Here is a 26,844-nt window from a genome sequence, read left to right on the forward strand (position 1 = left end):
GGGAGAGCAGACGTTTCGCCTGCGGCCGCCGGGTTCTCCCCTCCCCCGGCTCGCCCTTACCTCCCTCCTCACACTTCCCAGCTGCTGCAACCAGAGGCCCGTCCAGAGAGCACTGGGCGCCCGGATCCGTGACACTACATCCACCTCAGCACAGAAAAACCGTCCCGTTCATTCAGCTGAACCACTGCTAAAGAGCCGGGGTTCTTTTTGAAATTTTTTCCCGCGAGAACTCGCATTCCTTACGAGATGTCTTGTCCAATCCGCGCCTCCGACACAAACAAGAGGAGCGACTCGCAGCGACTGCGCAGGTGCGTGCGGCGCGTCCTAGGCTTAGGCTTTCCTCCTGGTCAGTTCTTCTGTGAGCTGTTTTTGTTTTTCCTAAGTGTCTACTTTTAAGTGAGTTGTGTTTCTGGGTTTTATTTATTTGTTGTCGTCTTTAGCAGCGCCATTGTAGAGGCAGTGTCGCTGGGCCACAGAGAGGCGACAGCAGGCAGGCCAGTGTGGGACTGACCCCCCCTTGTGGCCCAGCGACACTGTCAGCCCCACACTGGCCTGCCTGCTGTCGCCTCCTGCAGCGAAGGCATTTCGTCTCGCCCGTGCCAGGACAGTGCCACATTCCACACGGATCCTCCCGGGTAGACCCGCAAACTATCTTGCCAAGTCCACGGCATCCTTCAGTTTGCAGAGGAAATCAACGCCTCCCCCAAAGAAACGTGGCCTGTCAAAGTAGTGGAACTGCTGTTCAAACGAACGCCAGCTGCTCGGCAGGACAGCTGGGGCGCATCCGTGTTCAAATGGAAATGTCTTGTAAATATGCTTACTCTTTAAAAATGCAAGCACTTGGAAATCTGGAAAGTTCTAGTACCTGGTACATGGCATCATTTCTTGTTTATCTAAGGACTTGGCTCTGTCTCTTTTATCGTCATGTTTTACTGTGCTGAATCCTCCCCACCAGTAGACGAAATTACTCCTATTGCAAAATTTAATGAAAACTTCCCTGACTCCAGTAAACCACAACCCCATTTCGTTTTTCTTTATATAACAAAATGAAAAAGTTCTTTCACTATTCAATTATTATTACTATGATGATAATGATGATGATGAATTTTGAGACAAGATCTCTGTGTACCCCTGGTTGTCTGGAACTTTCCCTGCAAGCCAGGCTTGCCTTGAACTCACGGAGATCTTCTTGTCTCTGCCTCCTGAGCTCTGGGATGTAGTAGAGGATTAGTTAAAGATGTGTTACATTTGTTTATGCTGTGGAACATTTGTTTAATGAAGCAATGATGTGTTGCGCTCTTATGTTGCATTTGTGTTTATTTGCCTGTCTAAAACACCTGATTGGTCTAATAAAGAGCTGAACAGCCAATAGCAAAGCAGGAGAAGGGCTAGGCGGGGCTGGCAGGCAGAGAGAATAAATAAGAGGAGAAATCTGGGAGGAGGAGATCAAGGAGTGAGAAAAGAAGGGGCCAGCCCCCCATCTACACAGCCAGACATGGAATAAGAAGGGAAAAAAAAAGATAGACAGAATAGAGAAAAGTAAAAAGCCTAGAGGCAAAAGATAGACGGGATACTTTAAGAAAAGCTACCTAGAAATTAGCTAAGCTAAGGCCAGGCATTCATAAGAAAAAATAAGTCTCTGTGTGAATTTATTTGGGAGATGGGTGGCAGGCCCCCAAAGAGCTAAAGAGGAGAGAGAGAGAGAGAGAGAGAGAGAGAGAGAGAGAGAGAGAGAGAGAGAGAGAGAGAGAACTACACTAGGATTCGTTTCTTTTATTGTTTTGGTATTCCCATCAACTGTGATCTGGTCTTAAACCAGTACAGTGAATTATCACCAGTGATTTTTTTTTTTTTTTTTTTTTTTTTTTTTTTTTTTTTTTACATTCAGGCCAAATCTGAACTGTACCACAGCACCCCAGTGATTTCTACCCTGCATTGTCTGGTAGTCAATATCCTCTCTTCCCCTTTCCTGCATTTGGCGGAGTTGAATGCCTCCATTAAGTTTTAATGTCTTGATGCGCCATACCCCTTGACTCCCTGTCTTCATATTCACGTGTAGACCTGTATTTCTGATGGAGCTAGACTAGGCTTTAAAGGAGTGAACTGAGTTTTAAGATAAGCAACAATGATCCTTCAAGCATATTTAGTCATCACTGAGTTCTTGATTAAATGAAGCAAATTCTATTTCCTCTATTATTTTCAAATTCCTTGACCCGGGAGCCAGATAACATCTAGTCTTAGCCGGTCATGAATAGTTACAACTGGTCACTAAAATTTTTATGAACTCCATTTTTTCTCCTTTGTCTGAAGAGATGATAAATCATATATCATCTATTATGTAAAGGATTAAGTAAGTGGCCATAGTGAGGTAGACAGTGGAAGGCTGTGATAAAATGTACCATTTAAGGGTTGCCCACAATATAGTGTATTATTTACATATATTTAATATATATTTAAAATCAGGGCTGTTTAAATTCATATGGATATGAATAATACATGCCCCTACATGAGAGGAAAAGTGGTTTTTTTTTTTTTTTGGTCTGGATATTTATTTTTTAAAAATTACCAATCTAGTGGCCCTAAGCAGAGCCTTGAAAGATGGTGGACCTAGGGAAGAATGAATTCAAAGGGGAAAAGACCATGTTCACGGTTTTAAAGGCCACTCACCCTGTAATTGTTAACTAGAGTTTATAGGAGAACACTGACTTGAGCTAGGCCTCTACACTGGCCCACTACACGAAAGTAACATGGAGTCACTTGTGGTAATGGGCACACGAATAACTAAGCTCCAAGGCCATCATCAGTGGGCAGATGATTCAAATCAGTAAATGCTGAGCTGGGACCAATGAAGCTGTCTCTACACTTCACTTGTTTCCTGTCCACAAATACTACCTGATCTTGTTGTTTAAAGGAGTTGTTTGAACTTCTGATTCAGAGAGTTGCCTTATCTTAGCATCATAAATAAAAGTCAGTTATAGTCTTTAAAGTCAATTTGTTGTGGTTTTTGTCCTTTGGACATAGCTAAGTCACTGTTTAGGAATGCTCTGGATAGAATAGAGCCAATACCATCACTGGACACTAGATGTCACAAGTGAGATGAATTTTAATAGCTTCATAGATTAACTTGGACTGTTTCATAGTGCTAAGTGCAGATCTCCCAGATCAGACTGGGGTCCACATACACGCCCTACGTGCCAAAGGTGGGAGTGGGGTGCTACGTTCGATTTTTGTTTGAATAAACGAAACATTCATTCAGCAACGTTGTGCTATCTCAGTACAATGCATTGATGAACTTCCTGTTTTTCCTGCCCAGAGCATTGTGTATTTTATAAGCAATTCATCTTTCCATCCATGTTCAGCCACATGGACTTGTTACAGTTGATTCTTCCCCTCAGCTCCAGTGAACTTTAACCTGTAGGACACTCATCATCTTGATTAGAGAAATTGGTTGAAAGATGGCCTATGAAGGACAAGCCAATGGATTTTACATGGGGACTTCTGGGAAAATGGATTGTGTTAATCCTCTCTCTTGTGGCCTGAAGTGGGGTTGGGGGTGGGATTGGGATCTTTTGTGTCTGCCATTTTCATTTTACATAGTAAGAGATGGGTCATTCCTCCTCACACGATAGTGGGTTCACCAAGCATAGGAAAGGCCTCTGAAATCTGGGAAGCAGCAAAAATATCCATTCCAACCCCCGTTCAAATTCCTAATACTACAGCTATTCACGCGGGGGTTGGCCACTGTAGTGACTTGTTCTCACTCGCTCATGTGACATTACTAACCTACTTGTTAGAAATGGTGTCCTGGGGTGTTGCATTGTCTTGGAAAGGTGTGTATTTTGGTGCACATTTATTTCGTGAGTGCTTAGAGTAGGGTACTACAAAGGGAAAGCTCCTGTACTCAGGAAGCTTAGAGTTCAGTGGAAGAGGCATCCGTCAAATGATTCTTCCTTAGAGGATGCCTTCAGCATCCTTGTTCTTTCGTTATTAAATAGAGCTGTGAGCTAGATGACTTTGGGACCAGGCAAAAATGAGTACAGGATTCTGAGATACCAAGCAATCTGAAATAAAACTGGATCAATTAATAAAGTTCCATGATTGGTAGAATGGACTGAGAAATGAGGTTTTAAAGGTTATGATGAAGGTTGTGCCCATTGAAACTTGTAGAATAGCTAAACAGAGAAAAGAGAATAGCTGTCTGGGTGCAGGATACGGGGATTGTCCTAATCCATGGAATAAATACAGCAATAGGATCTAACCCAGTGGTTCTCAACCTTCCTAATTCGGTGACCTTTTAATACAGTTCCTCATGTTGTGGTGACCCCAACCATAAAATTATTTTCATTGCTACTTCATAACTGTAATTTTGCTATTGCTATGATACATAATGTAAATATCTGGGTTTTATGATGGTCTTAGGCAACCCCTATGAAAAGGTTCTTTAACCCCCAAAGGGGCCATGACCCACACATTGAGAACCTCTGATCTAACAAGAGAAAGAAGAAACATGAGACAGGCTGGAAATTGAACTGTCACAACTCCCCACGTGACAGTCAGCTATCATAAAGAGTAGTTGTCCAGGCAGGCAGATTTGACTGCTTAATAGAAATAACCATAGTTATTTAACTATAATAACTGGCCTGCAGTCTCTTCCTGCACCACTGTTAACTCCTAATGAGTCCCATTGCTACGTTCGATTTTTGTTTGAATAAATGAAGCCTTCATTCAGCAACATTGTGCTATCTCAGTACAATGCATTGATGAACTTCCTGTTTTTCCTGCCCAGAGCATTGTGTATTTTATAAGCAATTCCTCTTTCCATCCATGTTCAGCCACATGGACTTGTTACAGCTGATTCTTCCCTTCAGCTCCAGTGAACTTTAACCTGTAGGACACTCATCATCTTGATTAGAGAAATTGGTTGAAAGATGACCTATGAAGGACAAGCCAATGGGATTTTACATGGGGACTTCTGGGAAAATGGATTGTGTTAATCCTCTCTCTTGTGGCCTGAAGTGTGGCTACCTGAGAAGATACTGGCCCTCCATCACATTGTGTGCCCTGCAGGTTCCAGCGCTGTCTGGCTTGAGAAAGGAATGAAAAGCAGGGATGGAAGTGGAGAGTGATAGGTGTCCTTTTCTCACCATTAGAGCTCTCCGAGCATGCCCTGGAGCTATAGCTATCATCATTGTGCTGCTCACAGCACTTCAGCTTGAGGTCTCTGTTGTTGGGAAGATAAAATATTTCAACCAATACACAACAATGCTCTGTCTGAGAGGAAGTGTCTCAGAGCACTCACCCCTGACTGAAATCTGTAGGGCACCCTTCCTCTCAGGGTTCAGAGGGCATTGCACAAGAGAGGGTGGGAAGACTGTCAGAGCCAGGGGTAGGGGTGACTGCTGCGACACTGGTGTCCCAGACAAGAGGCCTTCCTCCCACCCACAAACAGACCAAGGCAAAAGCAAGTGAGTCATGAAGTCCCGGCGGAGGGCAGGAGCAGTTGGCCAGTGACAGCTGCTGGGAGAGTCCATTTTCTTTAGAAATGCAGCCACCGAGGGGCTGCCCACGCTCCAGTAAATGGCCTGCACCCATCTGTGCTAGCCTGGCAGCACTAAGTAGCCTCAGTGGATGTAGAAGAAGACCTGAACCTGAAGAGAAAGGTGCTGAGGTGATGGGGAGGGGTTTGATCACAGCACACTACAGTTATGTATGAAATTATCAAACAGTAAAATAAAATCATACGTCTGTCTGAGCTCGAGTGGACCCAAACTGCTAAGTTCCAAACTTACAGTTAGGAGTTCTGCTGACTTCTAGACAGAATGGCTTCTTTGAGGGGGAAAAAGACTTGCCTGAAGGAAAAAGGAGGTTTATCCTAAGTGAAGGGCCCAGCGAATGGTAAAGGAAATAAAGGTCTTAGACATCATACTGACTAGTTCTGTCAACTTGACCCAAGCTGGAGTCATCGGAGAGGAGGGAGCCTCAGTTGAGAAAATGCCTCCATATGATCCGGCTGTACACAAGCCTGTGGGGCATTTTCTTAATTAGTGATTGACGGCGGAGGGCCCAGCCACTGTGGGTGGTGTTATCCCTGGGTTGGTGGTCCTGGGTTCTGTAAGAAAGCAGGTTGAGTAAGCCAGGGGAGCAAGTCAGTAAGCAGCACTCCTCTTCGGCTTCAGCATCAGCTCCTGCCTCCAGGTTCCTGCCCTGTTTGAGTTCCTGTCCTGACTCCCTTCAGTGATGAACAGTGATGCGGAAGCATAAATCAGATAAACTCTCCTCCTTCAGTTGCTTTGGTCATGGAGTTTGATCACAGCAATAGTCACCATAAGACAGACATCTTGTAGGCAATCCTTTTCTTGCCCCTGCTTCAGATGACCTCCTGGCTCCATTTAAGTTGACTCCCCTGCACCAGATAATCTAAGCACTTTAGAATTAAGATTGTCATGTTTACATTAGGTCTTTTGCTTGCTAAGAACAGGACATAACTTGTTAGTTTGCTTATGGGTATAAAAAACAAGTTTTTTTTTTTAACTATTTACAAGATTGTATTTCTACTGAAAACCAACTTTCCAGCATCCATTCCTTACCCTTTTGTTTCCAGTGCTACAATTCACTGGAGCTCTTGAACTAGTGGGATGCCCGAATGCTCTCTCATAAAACACGTTCCCTAGTTATTCTGATTCTCCTCTTGACTTAAATCCATTTGAGCCAAGTCAAAGGGGAGTGAGTGTTTTAAGGTCCCTCTGAGGTCTTGAATTGGTCACAGTAAACTTTTGAGAAGGGGATTCAGACTGCCTAATTCTTAATGTATCTTATTTATAGGGTAAACTACACTTTAGAATCTGATCTACCAGGTCAGTAGCTGGATATCAGTTCATATCACCTCCTGCCTATTGCCATTAGGTGGCAGTCTTAGCAAATATTTTATGTGAAGGGAGCATCTTTCTGTCATAGAAACTAAATCCTACTGTTGGAAGAGGAGACTACTTGCTAGTGTCCCTTAGATTACACACACCTGCAATGTTAGGCATCTGACCATGGTTCTGACTTAACAGGAATAGTCTTTCTCTCCTACTTAACTCATTTGTCTCATCCTTTTTCTCTGGAGAGGCCAGATGACTAATGTCTAAGAATGTAATATAGAGAGAGATAAAAAATAATACTGCATGCTCTGAATCTAGCACTGACATTGAAGTGCGTGCTGTGTTACAGACTAGCCACAGCCACAAGCAGCTGGCCTTCCTGAGCCTCCACTTCCCTGGGGATGGCCAAAGCATCTAACTTAACAGATAGCTGTGAACCTCAATGAGCAAGCTCTTTAGCATGGCATCAATGACTAATAGTTGTTCTGATTAAGACCATCTTTCCATTCAGATATCACTCCCTTTTGGACCCTTTCCTGGCTTCCTAGTCTAGGACTTACCTCCTGCGTATGGTTCATAGCACCTTGTGCTTAGCCTTCTGAACATGAACTGTTTGTGGTAATTTGCATCTGCCTTCAGCACTAAACTCTTAAGTTTTTTGAACCTAGAGAAGACCTTTATCTATTTTGCTTACTACAGTTCTTTTTTCCCAGTAATTGTCACAGTGCCTAGGATATGCTAGGGCTTGAAGTTAAGTTTGATGACAGAATTTTTAAAACAATGCACATCACTAATGTTAAATGTAAATTAATATATTTAAATGAGAATTTATAACCTCTTGGATCTCTAAGAGATGAAAGCATCTTACAAAAGATGTATATGCTGGACATGTATTAGTTAGCTTACATTAAATAGCCTTTGATCTATATACAAAGTGAGTAAGTGGGGGAATTTGATACCTCAGCAGTTTGATTACTTCCCTCACCAAAATTGTATGGATATCCTGTTACTTGAACATCATTTCTTCATTTAAAATTCATATTTTGTTATTTTTGCAATTTCAGTAATCCTTCCTTCCTCCTTTCCTTCCTTTTCTCACTCTTCTTTATTTCTTGGCATGTTGGAGATGAAAGCCGGGGTCCCTCACATTCCAGACAAGCACTCTATCACAGTGCTGGACCCGAGCTCTACCAAGCATTTTCAATATAGTATAGAGAATGTAGTATGTAAACTAGCTCTATTGGAAAGGCCCATAAAGCAAAGAGTCCTTGGCTAAGGCATATGCTCACTCAGTGTAAACATCAGTTCTGCATATTATGTTCTCTTTAAGAGAAGAGCTGTACTCAAAGAACTTAGTTTTCTAATATTTTATCAAGGTCATAGACAGGTTTATTTATATTCAAACAAGTCTGATGTATGTCCTATTCATTTTCCCAGCTAGAAAATATTTGAGTACCTCATTTCAGAACCCTTAGTCATAGTGTGATCAATGCAGCAAGTGAGAGGGCCCAAAAACAGCCACAAGAAATACTAGACAGAAGGTCAGTTTACTTCCAAATGATATGTTGTTGTTGTTGTTGTTTCCAAATCTTTCTCAAGCTATGAGAGCGAGGAAGTGTTCTTTTGTGGGCATGATGGACATGGCACAGACCACCTCAACTCCCCTTTCTCCTCCTTGATAACAAAGCTTTAAAGCGTTCTGAGAGTAGATGTGTCCATTTCTTTGTTCAGTCATTCTTTACTGGTTGTTCTTAACTCTCCACTACCTGGCAGGAGACTGGGACCATTGCTTCATTTCGAATGAATCCCATCAGCCACCCACAAGATACTGTGTGCTGCTGGCTGTATATGGCCACTTTTGATAAATCTGTCAGTCTTGTGAAATAGTTCCCTGAAATGGAGTTCTGGAACTCATCAGGTGTCTTCTCTGACTCCTATCTTCTTCCAGCTCTCAGATTTCCCAAGCAGCTGGGAAAAGGCCCATATCCTCCCACAGTGCGTGCTTCTTTGGAAATTCAGATCTATGAGCTTTTGGCACTAAAGTTGTGTTCTTTTCACTCTGGGTTAGCTCAGGGCTGAGAAATCTCCTGAGGGTGAGTAACCATTTAAATGTTAGAGGACAAACAGTTCCAGGATCAGTGTGCATTTAGCAGTTTGCAAGAAAGGTCGCTGTCCCTTATCACTACACTTAAATTAGCAAAGCCCATATTGTATTTTGTCTTCTTGTGAAACTAGGCTGGAGGTTGACGTGGTCCTCTTTTCACGTCCAGCTGTGTGAGATCTCCCTGCTGGTGTGATCTGCACACAGGAATGAAGTGTAGCTTCTGGTTAAGTCTGTATAGTTTTCAAGTTTTCCCTATTCTGGAGTCACAAATTGTTTAGCAATGTAAATACCTCCTGAGAACTGTGGTAAATTTGTCACTGTATGAACACCACAGAGTACAGGTACACAACCCAGACAGCCCAGGTCAATCGTGTGCTGTGCTTTCTTGATGTTCAATAGCTTCAGAACACACCTATGGTATCAGCACTCAGGAAGCCAAGGCAGAGGTTGACAAGATCTAGCCCCACCTGAGCCACGTAATGAAACCCTATCCCGGGAAGAGGGAGGGTGGGGGAAACAAGGGATGCATGAAGCTGCTGATGGTCTAAAGTGTGCTGTTTTTCAGTAACTTCCAAACAATTGATTGTTCCGTGCTGCTGGTTGAAACAAGAGCTTTGAACTTTCGAGGCCAGCAAGTCTGCTGAGCGACACCCCCAGTCCTAAACAACAGTTGCTGGATGTTTAGTGTCTTATTTTAGTGTGTGTGTCATGAACCATCTCTCCAACACCTGTTGTTATTGCTATTGTTTCTATTTAATAAATAGGAGTGCACTCCAAAAACACTTATAAGAAGTATAGTAAGGCCATAAACAAAATTATCATCATTTATTATTATCAAGTATTATTGCACTGTGTATAATTAAATGTGTGATACATGTATGTGACAGACAGAATGGGTTTGTTTTCCCAGCATCACTGCAGACACATTTGTAATGCATTGATCTGTGGCTTTATGAGGCTGCAGTACCACTTGGGAACTAGACTTGTTCAACTTCTTTATAAACATATGGGACCTCTGCTGTGCATGTGGCAATCACTGACCAAAACATGGTTACGTGGCCATCACTATGTGGGATTCAAGGTACTTCACTGTGGAATGATCTTGTGTGACCATCATTTCCCCCACAGAATTTCTGGCAAAGGGTTAATATGCATCCTACAAACAGCCAGGTTAAATTTCTTGAAGATGACACTTCATTCATAAGGTTTGAATCCCCCAGCCAGTGTAGGGAAAATCGGCCTGAAAAGTAATTTCTCATTAATTTAATAACTTGGTTAGAAGGTTAAATTTCACTTCTGCTTGCACAAAAGTCATTAATGCAGCTCTCATCTTAAGAAGAGTGGTTTCCAAATCTTGCTGTGCCTTAGAAACTCCTTCATTAGAGCGTTGGCAGCTCCTGATGCCTACAGACCTTACCCAATACTAATTAAATCAGAATGCACCAGCATCAATAAGTTTTGCAAATCCCGTGAGTTCAGTGTGTGCCAAAGTTTGAGAACCTCACGTTGTAGCAATCACATACTTTCTACTATACCATTGAGCTCTGTTGCCTCTGTGGCTCAGTGGTTCTCAGCCTCGCTGTTCATGAGCATTGCCCAGATTCTTACAAAAAGTCCCATTCTGATCTCTTACGTAAGGGACACATCTAAGTCTCAAAAATGTTTAGCTGCTCCCCCAAGTGACACTGCTGTCAGCTGGTGGTAGAGAATCACCTCGCCCAAAAGGCGTTAAAGTGGCAGTGCAGTGGGAGTCCCTTAGCATTTTTTCTGGCAGTAATTATACATTGTTAAAATTCCCATTCACTACTAATTTCATAGAATTTATGGAATGTTCATTTTTCTTCAGTTCTCTCATCTTTAATGTCCAACCATTTTGTTTAATCTTCACTGGGGACTTGTCCAATAAAATGCAGACTTCGTCTCATCTGAACAAAGTTTTGTATTGTTTATAAGTGCATCCATACAATATTTGGAATGGATAATACAAATTTACCGTTTATCTTAAAATCAAATTTAATAATCATCCTCTTTTTTTTATGTATGTGCTGACACTAATTGATGTGAGAGCATGCATTATCCTTGGGAAAGTCAGTGGCTGAATTGATGTTGGGGAGAGCATGGGTTATCCGTGGTAATGTCAGTGGCTGAACTGATGTTGGGAGAGTGTGGGTTATCCTTGGGGAAGTCACCAGCTGAACTGATGTTGGGAGAGTGTGGGTTATCCTTGGGAAAGTCAGCAGCTGAACGGATGTTGGGAGAGTGTGGGTTATCCCTGGGAAAGTCAGCAGCTGAACTGATGTTGGGAGAGTGTGGGTTATCCTTGGGAAAGTCATCAGCTGAACTGATGTTGGGAGAGTGTGGGTTATCCTTGGGAACGTCAGCAGCTGAACTGATGTTGGGGAGAGCATTGCATCATTAATTTCAGGGCTGGAGCCTGTGTTGTAGTTCTTTCCCTCACAACTAATGGTGGTACATAAAAAAGCAGGGCTGAGTGTGTGTTTAGCATCGGTAAGGGCCTAGGTCCAGTCACTAGCATCACTTCCCCCAAGACCCTACTCCTCCAAAAAGATCAGCACTTTGGAAATTTAAAAAAGAGTTTGAAATACCCCACGAATACTTCCATTTTCATTTTCCCAAAGACAAGTGCAGGAAAGGGGAGGTTTTGCTGGGCCCATAGATAGAATGTAAGAATCAGTGAAGACCTGGGTCCCACGTCTAGGTTTTGGCTGTACCCACAGCTCCCAGCTCTGGGCACAGCTCTGACCACAAGGGGATTGCCACCTTAGCAGTTTGAACCTGCTCTATGGTTTCAGACTTGACTTTTATTATACATTTTTTGCACACTATAGTCCTTAATCTACCTGCCTACCAGATGCCTGCTGCATTGGCTGGAACCAGCATAGTTCCAGGTACAACTGCTTCACAGCCTAGTGAGTCTGAACCAATATAAACGTCTCAAGCGCCCAGTTTTGAAGAACTCACTAATTTTAGGGTCTTTCCCAGCAGTATGGATGCCTTCAGCTTCAAATTTAAAGGACTGTTCACTACTGGATCATTTCTGTATTTCCCTTCCTTCCCACTATCTCAAGCAGCCTTTGCTCCGTAATGAAACCTAGGGTGGGTGTATTTCTTTGCCCACAGCAGAAAGGTTAAAAAGGGAGAGGGGAATTTCAGGATGGTTTCCTGAAAGCGGGCATTATAAGGATTTTGCCTGAAAGTTGGAGGGACAGCTCTCAGCCCCTTGTCCTTTCCTCCAAGAAGGGAATGAGGAGACAGGTACTGTGCCAACTCCCCCATGGCCTGTCCACGTTTGTCAGCGGAGAAGTGCAACAGGTGGAGCCTGTGAACTTAGAACCTGCTAACGGCATTGTTTCTCACAAAGCACTAGATGTTGAGAGGGAAATGTGTAAGACACGGGGACGTAGGAAAGGCTGGCGCTGGCCTGCATCGGGGGACATGTTTGTGAGCCAGCTGGGCCTCGTGCACAGACGTTTTTAGGAACAAGAGGAAGGGGCAGTGCCTTAGGTTCATGCCTGAGGTGAGTTGGGTGTCTCTTTAGCTGTGCTCCTAATGCCTCTCTGGCTGCGGAAGAGGGGTGGTCATAAGCCTTGGGGTAATTGCTCAACCTGAATTCGGGTTCAGAAAAGTTGTATAGTTCATAATAAAACTTCTAGGATGACAACTCTGAAAAGCAAAGAGGTACAAGTTTGTGTACATCCAGAGAAGACAATCCAATTATCTATCATAAATATCATTAATATTTAATATTCATAATGAACAAACTCAAAGTGACTTGCAGAAGTTTCTAGATTCTGTCTGCTCAGATGTAAACACTGAGGTTGTTTTAGCACAGTGGACAGTTAGTCCTCCCTTCCCAGGGTGGCTTGGTGTTTTCCTTTGTGCTTCAATCTCACACTAGTTGTCTGTGTAATTTGTCTTGCAGAAAATGGAGGGAGTTGAGTTTTTTATGTATGCTGAGAGGTGTGCAAAATGATAACCCAACATTGCTCTATTTACCCATTCACAATGCAAGGGGAAGAATCTTTGAACAAAATTAGGAAATTGGGAACATACACAGAGTCTAGATTTCCAGCTTATTTTCAAAAGCTCAGCATAGTTATTAATCCTATTAATCCCAATAACCATATTCGTCATGTCAGACTCACTAGCTCTCTTTATTGCATCCATGTGCTATTCCCAGTTCACTCACTGCTGCCTCCTCCCTTACATTTGGGCTTGCTCCTTCAGGGAAGTGAGTAGGATATAAGGGGAAAATTCTGTTATGTGAATGGGTTCCTGTATGCACTGGAATTTGCCATCACTGCTATGGGACAAGATTAGATTATTGTATTACTTCATTGTCCCCCAAGCTGAGTCTATGATTCTTTTTTGTACAAATGCAATTCTCTCTATTGTTATGGGTTACCTGGTAACTTCACTTGAAGAAAGAGCTCAAGTCATTTCTATCACATGTCAATTTTGTCTGCTTAGAGAATGAATAAATTTGTCCCCAGCAGAATAGTTGCTAAGTGGTTTTTCTTTTTGGCCTTGTTTTCATTGGTAATAAAATATGAAGTAGACATTAGGACAAGTTCACCAACACACAAAGAACAGAATGAATAATCTGAGAACTCTGATGTGTTTGCCAGTGTTTGCCACCTGTTGGATCCGCTCCACTTGACATCAAATGCTAACACTGGAAGGGCCTCAGGATAACATCTAGGTCCTTTGTTTAGTAGATGAAAGAGCTTAGCAGAGGTGCAACTTTTACTCTTGATCACACTGTGGGTTAGCGTCAGAACTTAGATCTGAATTCATCTTTTGACTCTAAGCAAGGTGATGTGATTTCCACTATCCTTCACCGTCCCTAGTAGATAATAGACACTGCTTCAGGGTTATTTTCTGGGCTCCACTGAGGTGGAGTTCAATAACCATAATTTACATTAAGAATTATAACATTGTCATTACTTTGCTTTTTAAGTAACAAGATTTTGTCATGAAATTATGAGCCATTATACAAGTAGCTTTTTTGAAAATATGAAGATGACTCTTAGTGATGAAAACCTTCTAATTCATATTTTAAGGGAAAGATGCCTAACTGTAGATGCTTCCTCCATTTATTCCCTTCATTATCTCTATGCCCGATTTTTCCCTAAGGAATCCACATCACTCTTAACGTTGTTAGAATGTTTAAGCATTATGTAAAAGCAACAAAGAAGAATCAGTCTGATAAAGATGGGAAGCATTTTTGTGAAATTCTCACACCTCATTCATTCCCAAGTAGGATGTAAAGACCATTTCCTGTGACTCAAATATGCACACAAAGAGAAAAGGGACCTGACACTTTCCCACAGTGAAAGAAGAATGTCTGGTGGCCATGACTGCAAAGGGCATCCGCTGGAGCATGACCCAGAGTACATTCCAGGCTGAGCAACACCGACTTGAGAGTAGAAAACCCAGAGGTTTCCTTTCTCAGTGAGGACCACTTCGAAGTATATGGCCAATTGACCCAGCCGAATGTGCTAGAATGGACTTTGATTTTTTCCTGAAAGGCTGAGGAGAATTGGAGAGTAGGTATACCCTTGCCTCCTTGCAGAGTACAGAATGGCAGTAAAGTGAGCGTCCACCCTCTCCCCCATGACTGGCAACAGCTGCTTGGTTACCAAGGGAAGCGGTTACTTGGGTGGGGAGGAAATACTTCTTTATAAATAATGTGTTTTATGACTCCTGTGTCTGGGAAACCTGATACAATACAACTCCAAATATTTAGGATCAAGTTCCAACAGTTTTAATTAAATATTTGACTGTTTTATGTGTTATTGTAATTGACTGAGTTTGAGGCCTGGGTTATTAAAAAGTAAGAAATTTGCTCTCTCTCTCTCTCTCTCTCTCTGTGTGTGTGTCTTCTGCCTCTCTTCCTCTCCCTCCCTCCCTCCCTTCCCTCTCTAGTCTGCATCTGTAGTCCACAATTGCAGTTGTTGTGGGCACTGACATTGTGCCGATAGAGGTGGATTGTTATATGGCAACAACCTAGACTGTGTTTGGTTCATTCCTGGAAACACTTAGAAGTCAGAGTCCCTCCTTTTCTATTAGCCCCTTGCTTTTCCCTACCAGATGTGCGCTTCTGGAACCCTGCAGTTCTTCACCTATTGTAAATATATTCACCGTGGAGATGTTCTAGAAGAGAAGTATAAGGGGAAACTTTGCTATGAGATTTGGTTTCTTTTAAAAGTCTTGTAAAATAGTGTTACAAATAGTTGCTGACTTAAAATATTATTGATGTTGGAAGATGAGTGAATCTTTCATAATGCCCCATGGTTGAGAAAGCACAGATACACTGTATTATGTAGCAGAAGAAAAATGAGGTTGTTCCTTATGCAGGAAATGGGTTAAGTAATCTATCCAGATACCTGATTGACTTTGAGATATTAATGGTCAGTTCAATCTGCCATATGGGGAAGCAAAACCAGACATGCTTGGAGTAGTCACTAGAGGAACACCGCGGAGGAAGCGCCAGCTCTAAAAACCCCAGGCTGGCATTATGAAATATGAGTTCCTGCCCTTAACAGCCGTGCCAATCTTGTTTCTACTTCCAGCTCCACTGTACGGAGTGGGGAGCCTGGGAACCCCATTTCGTGGATCCCAATCAGGCTTTTATTAGTTATTCTGTGACATGCAGCTTCCTGGCGTTTTCTACTCGAGGCATAAAACTAAAAGCAGTGTGAGGATCCGAAGAGGTAGCAGTGTGGTGGGAAGACCTCTGACACGTGGTAAATAATAGTTACATTACACTGCAAGGTTACATTGCAATATTCATGAAGCCTTTGGAAATACCAGCCCCTTATCTCATTCTAGTCACGTGTAAAACTAGAGAAAAATAGTACCGTAAGGATTGGGCCCATGTGTTCTCATAATTTAACTTTTGCTTTAAAAGTTGCACATGTACACAACAGCAGAGACACTAATAGGAGTGACCTCCGCATGCCCATTGTTGACCTTTGATAATGAAAAAGCTTTGTTCCATCTATTTCCCCACCAATATTTCTGTGGGATGTTTTGCAGCAAATTACAGATACCAAATTCTTTTAGCCATAAATTCTTGAGTATGCAGCTGTAGTAGATAGGTTGCAAGGTGGCCAATGCGATTCTTCTGTGTGTGACCTCTTTGCAATGTGACTTTTGTCACTCAGCAGGAGATGGAATCTCTTTCTCAAGCGCTGTTCTGTAGGCTAGCTACTCAGTGAGCCTGTAAATCTAGCCACTCAATGAGGCTAAGGGGGGAAGATTTTGAGCCTGAGACCAGTTTGAGCATAGTGAGACACTGTCTCAACAGCCACAGCAAAACGTGATGTGTAATTGCTAAGCAAAAGAATGCTTCAGCTGAACTTGACCTATGGTACTGACCTTAGAGGATACTGAATAAGTATCACCCCCAAGTGGTTAAGTTTGGGTGGGGTTTTGTGAATGAATAGACAGCACAGTCATTACAGTAATTTTTTAAAATGCTTACCCCAGATCTTCATGTGATGAACATGAGGCTTTTACCACTCTTTCCAAAGAACTGAACCTGGAAAGAACTTTATGACTGTGAAGGAGCATGTCAGTGTGCTGGTATCTGTTAGGAAATCCTGTTCTATGGCGTTCATACCAACTGCTTCTGTGGCTGAAGCAGCTGATCTTCTTTGTGGTCTAAACAAGTATGTTGATATTTGATCCAAGATAGTTGTGCTTAAGCTTTGTTGGCTCACAGCCACCTTTGAAAATCTGATGAAATGTGTAGAACTTCTTCCTAGAAAAAATGCAGGAGAGAGAGAGAGAGAGAGAGAGAGAGAGAGAGAGAGAGAGAGAGAGAGAGAGAGAGAGCACTCCCTTGAATGGCTAAATGGGGAACAGTGCATCGGGGTTGTGGTCACAGGCTAGTCATTGTGGGGATCTGGGGTAAAAGACCGATCCTCTTGGTGGAGTGTACCTCGCTTGACTTTCCAGGGATGCCTGGTTGACTCTGAACTGCCGAAGAATCTGTTTCTGTTTGCCAGGTGTGGGCTTTCATTGTTGTTGCCATTACACTCCTTTTGACGGAGGAGGGACTGTTGGCACGAGCTTCTGGCTGGATCTCAGGTTTAAAGGACTCTTGACCGGTTCTTGGTTTGATCAGATACATTTCAGTGTCTAAGGAAGACTCGGTGTGTTCCTGCTGCTGCCACTTCTAGACCTGCCTTTGGCCCAAAGCCCTGAGTGACCGAGCGATTAGGAAGTTGGCTCCCAAGTCGAGCCTTCATAGCTGCGCCTTACCGTTGCTGGTGCTGTCTGATGGACTGGATGCTTCTGTGGAACGTGAGCTGAGTGTCTTGAAGACTCTAGGTGATGGTGGGTTGGTTAGGCTTGAATAGACTGTTCGTACCACCTTGGTTCAAGTTTCACCCCACTGCCTTGAGTGTTGTCGTGGCTGTTTACCACATACTAGCTTATCATGTTGGAGAAGGACTACCCTTTTCCTTCTGAGGTTGTCTCTTGCTAATACTTCATATGGCCAGTTGTCTATGGAATTAGGGATGAAAGGAAGCAAGGATTGAAGGCTGGAGAGCCAACACCAAACTCAGGTAAACTGGAAGATTACAATGCCTCTAGGGAAATTACTTTATTGTTTGTAAAATGAAAGATAAAAGTTATTTGTTGTAAATCATTCTATGAAGAGGGACTCGTTCATTCACGTACTCTTTCCTCAAACATTACTTTGTTTTTAATAATAGAACATAGTGCCTTGCACAGCATTTACTTCCTTGCTTGTTGGTATCCTCCATTCTAACATGGGCTTCACTAGAACACAGATGGTTTAGTTCAGTGTTATATTCCCGTGACAGTCACGGGCATGACAGGTGCTCACCCCCGCCAGTTATCTTTTTAGCAGACAGGTGAACAATTAAATAAAGGAATTAAATAAAGGAACACTGACTAGCTGGCATTTCCTGATGCTGGTGTGTGTAAGAATCCTTGGGGAAGGGCACTTAAAAGATGCAGCTGTTCCTGTGTCTCTTTAGTGACCTTAGCCTCGGAGTGAGAATTGAACTTCAGGATCAGGTGCCAGGTCACATTCTGATGGTGAGTCAGGTAGTCCTGCAGAGCACTGTAAAGAAGGCTACGGCTGTGTGCCTTTTGTCCCCTCCAAATGTGTAAAGCAGAGTCTCACTCTTTGTTGCCAAAGACAAGACAAGACAAGTAAAAGATTCAGACAAGTAAAAATAATAATAAGCTAAATAAAACTGCTCAAAATAAAACACAATAAAATAATCCATTATATTTAAATATAATCCATTATAATTAAATAAGACATTCTTCAGTACCCCATCTTTTTGCTGTATTCTTTCAAATAAGCATATCTTATGAGATGCACATTTTACAAATATAGAATACTCTTCTTGGCTATATATTTCTCTCAAGCTGTAAAGCATTCAGTAGCAAAGAGAATAATAAAAAATAAAATAAGACAAATTGTCATTGGAGTCTTCCATTTAAAGGACATACAGGCCAAGGAATATCTACAACAGAAAAAAATCAGGTAAATTCTAAAGGATATCATCAAATAATTAAAAATATGCATGGTTAAAACCATTTTAAAAGTTATAGTTCTTTTTTACTGACCAAAGATTGTTTTATGATTTTATGGTGAGAATCCTAAGAATATATATATATATATATTACTGACCAACTTGGCAAAGTTATTATCTAGCAGTGTGGAAGAACAGGTATGCCAAGACACAAAAAAGTGCAGCTGAATACCCTGAAGCAAGTGTATGGAAGAGTGTGGAGATGGGTGGCAGAATTTTAAATGGGAACATCTTTGGACCCAGAAAGTATACTGAGGACCAAATCCTTAGGAAGATACTAGTCAGAGATGTATTTTCTAGGATATTAATGGGTAGGCCATTTATAAAATCAAATATTTAAAAAATGTTAATATCCACCCACACATTCAGGATTAATAAAACTGCTTGACATAGTTCCATACACTAAAAATAGCTGACATTTATTTAGTACTGCTACTTGGCTACTGCTGTACTGAGCGCATCATCAGAATTAGCTCCATTTTCTCAACAGTCCTCTGCATAAGTGGTATTATTATCTCATTTGATAAGTGAGGAGATTGAGCTACAAAGAAGTCAGGTCATCTGCTCAAGGTGATGTGAGTGGTGAGGGATTTGGTTGTGAGGACATTCAGATAGTCTGGCTTGAGTCTGTATTCCTCACACCGTCCCTCCATGGTGGACGTAACACACCAACCATGCAGAAAAGGAAAAAGGAAATGTTCAGCAGAGGAAAACAGACTCCAGAAGAACCTAGCAATTACAAAAGGAACAGAGAAAGAACGAAAATATGTAGACTGCTTAGAAAGATAGTTCAGATATGTGGCATATCATACTAAATATGTCACATCAGTAGTTATTTGGAGTGACTTACTTTCTTCTTTATAATTCACCACAGTCTAAAATTCTTATTCAATAAGTTATATTGTTGTGAGAATCGTAAAATATATATTTAAAAACCATCCAACTATTACCCTTATTTAGTTATGACAAATGTTGAGGCCCCCAGATTGTCTCATTTGATACTAGTTTTCCTTGCTTGTCTTTCCTATAGCCATATCTTAACTAATTTTCATTATTTTGTCATTTGATTTTGGTTCTATGTCTTTATTATGGAAAAGCCCTGGGTAAATGTGCTGGTATTAATAATTGAAATGCAAATGGTTATGAACATAAGAGTACTGACCCAAGAAACATTGAAGAAACTGAGATCTCCACTCTTTAGGCTGCAGCGTAAAGATTCTTGATTCTGCAGTTCCTTTGGATGTAGACCTGGCCATGTGATACATGAGGTACTGGCTGCTATAGGATTTTTTGATAAAATGCTATTCTAGGGCTAGAAAAATGGCTTAGGGCTTAAGAGCATGGCTGCTCTCCCAGAAGTTCTAAGTTCGACTCCCAACAACCATGTGGCAACTTACAATCATACATGACTCCAGTTCCAGGGAATCCAATACCTTCTTTGGCCTCAGAGGATACTGCCTGTGTGAGGTACACAAAAATACATGTAGGCAAGGCATCCATACACATAAAATAAAATTTAAAATACTCTGCTTTCTAGATAGGACGATCAAACCTGGCTGGCACTGCTGCCCTCTCCCCAAATCTTTCTTTTATCCATTGAGCTATGAAAACATGAATATCTTGCTTTTACAGCAGCCAACGTGTGAACCAGAAGCTACCAGTTTGAACCAGGGAGATATGTTGACCCTGCCATCGTGGCACTGAGTCAAAGCCAGCTGGAGCCCACTCTAGGCTTCTTGTTATGTGAGAAAAACAAAACTTTGTCTGTTCAGGCCACTGTTGATGTGTTTGTTCATTGCAACCAAACTACTTCCAATGGGTACAGAACCCAGCTCCTTCCGACGTGATTCCTTCCTCCATTTAAACAAATGGTTATATCCTACCCTGCAAAATATACTGTCTGAGTCATTTCAGTGGAATCTTAGAAGACTAGTATTAGAACATAGAGTTCTCATGCTTAAATTTCTTCTTCTCATATATAAAAATGTGTAATTAGGGGGAATAAATGATTATCACGAGATCATATGACTAGTGGTTATTTTATGCATTACAGCACTTTACGTGGGGTCGCCTCCAGGCAGTCATCTCTGTTGACTCCAATTCTAAATCATGAGGGTTATGCACTAGGAGGTCTAAAATGCTAGGTGAAGAATAATCTACAGCTTCTCAATAGGTAAACTTCCTGGCAAGAAATACATCTGCTCCTCCCCTGAGCATGGGAGCTGCAGGCTGACGAATTCACGGCAGAGTGCAAGAGTGCCTGCCCGAGTGCTCACATAGCTGTTCTTCAGCCCGCACGTTCGAGGAGTCATTTTGTTGGATGACTTGGGTTACTGATAGCAGCTGAGATGTGTGAGCCTGCGGCAGCTGGTGCGGCAATGAGCTCATTATTTTTGTCTAAAAGGCCAGCTCAGTCCCTGCAGGAACATCTTTTGGGTATTTTTATATCACTTATAGCTAATGGGTCTAGATTTGCCACTTATACTTCCAAAATGAATTTGAGTAATATAACGGCATTTTAAAATGAACCTTTAAATCCAAGTAGGTAGAAGCCAAGGATGTAATATTGAGTCAAACCTTCAAGAGGTGTATCATGAAGACTCAAATGAAGGAGATTTTTTTTCTTATGGTCAAGAAAAAGCAAAACAATCTTCCTGCCTCCACAAAACACCCTAAAACTCAAGCATGTTGCTATAACCTAACATTTGTGATTCAATCTCAGCTTAAAAGTCACCAACGTTCTTTGAGCCTTCCATCTGGTGCATTCCGCATCATTGTATGGAAGTGCATTGCTTTTGTTCCTTCTCGGCTCTTTTCACCCTCGAATCATTATTTGACTAATTTCGTTCCTTGTCTCTTCTGTCCCTCACTGGCTTGTTGCAGGTAGTGGGATCATTTCTATACTGTTCACTGTGTCACCGTTAGTGACGGTACTGGGCCCCAGATAATTCAAGAAGGATTTGTTGAATCCATGAAGGATACTTGTGATACTTTCTCCAACAACTTTGCTTAGTCAAGTCTACAAAGGACCCTTTCCAGGTGAGATGGGGGGCGGGGAGTTCTCTTCATGTTTGGGTATTGATTGGCGTGTTACTGGGGCACTTGCACATCTCCGTCCAATGTTAGAAGTGTTGGAGTGTCTGAAATGTGTCTTAGTCACAACAAAATTCCTCTGTTGGTCCAGTTCGGATTGATTTTACTTACTCGGCCTGAGTGAACAATGAAGAAGACAACTTTTAACTGTGCCCTGTAGGATACAGTGATCTTTTTACATTTCACAGAACAGTGTTCTCTACAGGTATTTTCACAACCTCCACTTGACCCTGTGCTCTCAGCATGCGTGTGTGTTGGTCTGCTGCCCCAATGGGGACAGCATCAGGAGTCTGGCAAGTGTTAGCCAGGCTAGCCTAGAAAGCCTGCAGGGAAAGGGAGTGAATGGAAACTCGGGTGTTTGTAAGCATTGCATAACGAGAACAAGAGCGTGACACTTTGCCCAAGACAGAAGGCCTCGAGAGAGTTCCACACACCCCACCCACTCTCGGGAAGGAGATTCGTGTGGGAAGATCATTATTCAGCTCCAAAGAGCAGCTGAGTTGCCAGCAAACTGAGTTTTCAGAGTAAGATAAAATGTTAATTACAGATGTCAAGATTAGAGTTGCCTTTTCTGCAAATTCCACGTGGTCTCTCAGCAACGTGATCTTTGAGTCCCCGAGGAACTAAAAATCTACACAGAAGAGATGCTTATCTCGATGCTGTAAGAATCCCCACCTTGAGTGCTGCCAAGTAAAGCTCTAGCTTCATGGCACAAACTACAAGGAATATGTCCAGGCTTTTTTAGAGGGCTGACATTTAAAACACAATTTAAGCTGGTAACTGTAACGAAATTCATCCAAAATATTAAGAGTATATGTACAAGGTGCTTTGCCTGCACTTAAAGAAACACTGTGCCATCACCAAGACTGGATTCTGGTTTCAGAGAGCCTTACACATGCTATTTTAAGAATATTTGTTGGTTTAAAATTGTTTGCCTTTTTACCAGTGAGACACATCCCAGAAGAGGAATTTGGCTGCTGGAAGACAAAAAGCTGACTCCTTGCATTTGGTGCTCATAAATGTGAGTCACCACCTCCCCTTTTCTTACCCCAGTTCATCCACTACTGTTCACAAGGGATCCCTGAGAACAAAAGAGAGGTTAAATCACCAACGCCCAAACTACTAGCACCCAGCAGAATCTTGTGGAGAGAAATGCAGCTTCTCTATAGTACAGTCCCATGCTACAGGAATGCAGATGTACAAGGACCCTATCACTGTTTCCTTTGGTTTTCTCAAAAACCTAACTTCACATTAATATCTAGGCTCCATTCTCTTGAGTTGAAATAAAGTACAACAACGTAAAATCAGTCCTTCGTGACTAAACTGAGTCTTTTGCTGAGTTAAACTTGGTAGGTGGGCATTCCTTTCTCTCTTTCTTCCTGGAGCAGAGGGTCAAATCCTGGCATCAGGAGATGAGCCTGAAACTTACAGAGCTCCACCTGCCCCTCTGTCTTCAGAGTGCTTGTATTAAAAGTGTCTGCCACTATGTCCAGGCCCAGGACTTTCTTTTCTTTTAATCCTACCTAAAAATGTGCATTTGAAAAACTCAACCTTTAGAAAACGTATATGACTAACAACAAACATTTGTAAACCATTGTTTAGGTATAGAAATAGTTTACATTTGGCCTCAATTACTTTGTCTTTCTGCACACACACACACACACATACACACACACACACACACACACACACACACTCATATTTTTTCCCTGAATCAAAAGAGCTAGTTACCTACATCATGGCATCTTCCTTTGAAATACATAATTTATCTCCAGTAAAGGTGTCTTCTGACCTCATACACATCATGGCATACATGTCACTCCATACATAATGATAATAATATAAGTTAAAAATTGAATATTATTTGTCCTCACTAAAACTCATGTTGAGGTTGGCCCCCTATGTAACATTGTTAAATAACAGGTCCTTTCAAAAGTGTTTGGGCTTATGAGGTCATCACTCTAGGAAGGAGTTCATGCCTGCCTCCTAGCAGTGGGTTTGTCTCCTGAGATTGTCTTACTTACCACGAGAGGTGTCTGTTAAAGTGAGATCATACAGTGGGATCTGGGTCTCTCCTGCACACATTTGCTTCTCTGATACCTAAAGCAGTTAGAAGTCCTCACCAGAGTCTCAAGCCTTGCTGAGAGGGGTTTTCAGTCCCCCAGACCTGTGATTCTGATGAGCTCTTTTCCTTTTTAAATATGGGGTTTTTCTATTTTGCCTAGGTTAGCCCTGGATTGCTGGGTTCAAGTTATCCTCCTGTCTCAGACATCCAAGCTGCTGTAGCCAGGACTACAGGTGTGCACCACCGTGCTTCCCTACCTCTTTCCTTTACACCAGGCATTCTATTACAGCAATAAAGAGTTGTGTAAGAAGCTGATGCTACATACATGTGTATAAAACAAAACAAAAACTCTCAGCTGTTTGTTCCCACAACTGCCTTCCTTAGACTCCAATCACTCACTACATTTGGTCATCATGGATCTGAACCATTCCTGAATTGAGAATATCACTTAAGAAAATTATTTTTGTTGGAGTACAGGGAGGGAAAGGAGGGAAATCTTGTTTTATTCTTCAGGCCCAGTTCTTGGCTTTAAAAGTTCAGAAGCTAAGAAATCAATGTATTCATCACTATTTGCAGTTTTTGCTTTTAGATATGCCCTTCCTGTGAGCAGTAAGTAACTGTAAAAGAAAACATGGCATGGCAATGTGGTATTTTCTGTATCTTCCTGTCTGGAGATTTTGTGTAAAAATGGGTTATTATCTCCAGTTTAGTGGATGTGCTCCTTGGGGAGCTCTTGGTACTGTCTCCCAAGTGTTACCTGTTTGTACCTTGCGGTAGTCAGTCCTTGTTCACAGCATTCTTCCTCTTCATCTTGTTCTTTCTCTCTCTCTTTTGAGACTCTCCTACTATGTATTCTTGGACAAAAGGACAGAGAGCAAGTACTTGGAATTGGCTTTTAAAGGACCTTTTTGTTTCCGATGAGAATCAATGATAGCTGCACTTGAGATTTTTCAGGACCCTGGTAATGACATGAAATGCTCTCCCACAGATCTCGCATGGCTGGAAGAATCAGTGGCAGTCTTGAATTCAGAGTGCCTTCTCTTAGAGGTATTCTTCTGAAACTGGTATTTTGATGATGCATTCAGTTTACTAATTAGAGCTCATAACTTCTTAACTGTAAATCAGTTGCAGATTTGGCACATGGCAACTCTATTGCTTCTGAGAGGCTTCCATTAGAAAGCCAACAGTTTTTTTTTATAACTATGATCCTAGGGGCCCTACGGTGTTCGTAACAATCTTTTATTTAAGATAGGGGAGGTATTCTGTGCATCTTTCACTAGTAGAAACACAGAAGATAATTGTCTTGTTTATATAACAGCATAAACAATTAACTCAGAGTCTGGGACTAATTCAACTAACTCTCAGAGTGTGAGTTGTTGCTGAGATGTACAGGAAATGAAAAAAATTCTTTTATTTCTGTTTTTTTAAGATTTGTTTTTTCCGTTGTGTATATGTCTCTGCACATACGGATGAGTGCAGGTGCCTATGGAGGCCAGCAGAGGGCATCAGGTGCCTACGGAGGCCAGCAGAGGGCATCAGGTGCCCTGGATCTGGAGTTGCAGGCAGTTAGGAACCACCCTGTAGGGAGATAAATTCAGGTCCTCTAGAAGAGCTGCAAGCACCCTTAACCACCGAGCCATCCTTACCCCCCCCCCCCAAATCTTTTCTTTAAGAGACATAACATGCTGTAAAAAAAATTTAACCATTTATATGACAAGGACTTATATCCAGAATAAACAAAGAACTCTTGTGGTTCACAATAGGAATGCAAACAACCAAGTTTAAAAATGAGCAAAAGATGCAGACAAATTTAGTCAGTAAGTACATGAAAAGGCATACAAGAAAACTGCCCTGAGATACCACTTTGCAGCCACTAGAGTGGCTAAAATTAAAAAGACTGTTAATACCAAATGCTAGCAGTGAAAATGTCCATCAACACATGAGCAGATAAGCTGGTTTTACAATGTGTGTGCAATCAGATTCGATTTAGTAGAACAATAAAATGGAATGAAGCAACAGCATGGCTGGATCTCAAAAGAATCATGCCAAATAAAACAGCCAGGCAAAAACGAGTACATATTGTACATTCCTTTCATGTAACATGCTAAAAGAACAGAGCCATCTCTAGTGATTGAAAGCATACCAGTGGGTGCCTGAGGATGGGTTTGGGAAGTTAAGAGGGTGAGGCAGGGTGGGGACACAAAGACAATTTTCCATGTGTTGGGTATCTGTGATGATGGTTTCATGTTGCCTAGACATGTCAAAACTCATCAAACTGTCCTTATTGTATGTAGTTCCCCATATGTCACTTATAACTCAATAAAGCTATTCTTAAAAGAGAAGCATGGATTGGATGGAAATTTTTATATATCACTGATAAAGGGCAAAATAAAAAGAAAATGTAAAAAGCTCAAATAATATGGATTTTTAGAGTTCCTGGAACTTAATAGGAGAAAAGGTAACCCAGCAAGAGGGTATCCAGAGGATGGGGATGTGGCCACTGGAACCCCAAAATAACAAGGCAAGAAAGGGGGAAGTACACCCAAGCATTCTCACAACCTTTAATTGTTTTAGAATATGGCAAACTACACATTCATATCAGACTTAAACACATTAAGAATATTTTAATTTCCAGGAAAGTCATTTTAGGTTAAGAATGTATGATAATCAGATAAGTGAGAAGAGAAATATAACAATAAAAATACTTAATCTGAAAGATTAAACAAGAGAGAAAAAAGTTACTACACCAGATGAGAAATTCTAAGTTTACATAAATTTAAAACCACAGTCAATTTCTGTTATTATTTACACACACACACACACACACACACACACACACACACACACACACGTATGCATACACACATGTGGTACATTATCAAGTTTGCCATGGCTCTGTCTTATCTCCTGGATATCTGAATTTTGTTTAATCTGGTATTAATTTCCTTAAGAAGCTTACTGTAGCTGGGTGGTGGTGGCGGCGCCGCACGCCTTTAATCCCAGCACTCGGGAGGCAGAGGCAGGAGGATCTCTGTGAGTTCGAGGCCAGCCTGGGCTACCAAGTGAGTTCCAGGAAAGGCACAAAGCTACACAGAGAAACCCTGTCTCGGAAAA

The 26,844-nt window shown here is 41.8% G+C and overlaps 1 protein-coding gene and 1 long non-coding RNA gene across 2 annotated transcripts in view; one reads left to right on the forward strand and one right to left on the reverse strand.

Moving 5' to 3' along the window:
• Positions 1–224, reverse strand: part of LOC107402420 (protein Spindly-like) — a 40,878-nt gene extending 40,654 nt beyond the window's left edge. The window contains exon 1 of the mRNA XM_076578163.1: positions 61–224. The gene's annotated coding sequence lies outside the window, so the exon portion shown is untranslated. The remainder of the gene's footprint in view (positions 1–60) is intronic.
• Positions 1–26,072, forward strand: LOC121831758 (uncharacterized). Its single transcript, XR_006075312.2, has 4 exons — positions 1–308; positions 21,456–21,611; positions 22,612–22,686; positions 23,891–26,072. It is a non-coding gene; the product is annotated as an uncharacterized LOC121831758 (long non-coding RNA).
• Positions 26,073–26,844: the final 772 nt, after the last annotated feature.

Source organism: Peromyscus maniculatus, chromosome 8 (genome assembly GCF_049852395.1).
Source record: "Peromyscus maniculatus bairdii isolate BWxNUB_F1_BW_parent chromosome 8, HU_Pman_BW_mat_3.1, whole genome shotgun sequence".
Lineage (NCBI taxonomy): Eukaryota > Metazoa > Chordata > Mammalia > Rodentia > Cricetidae > Peromyscus > Peromyscus maniculatus.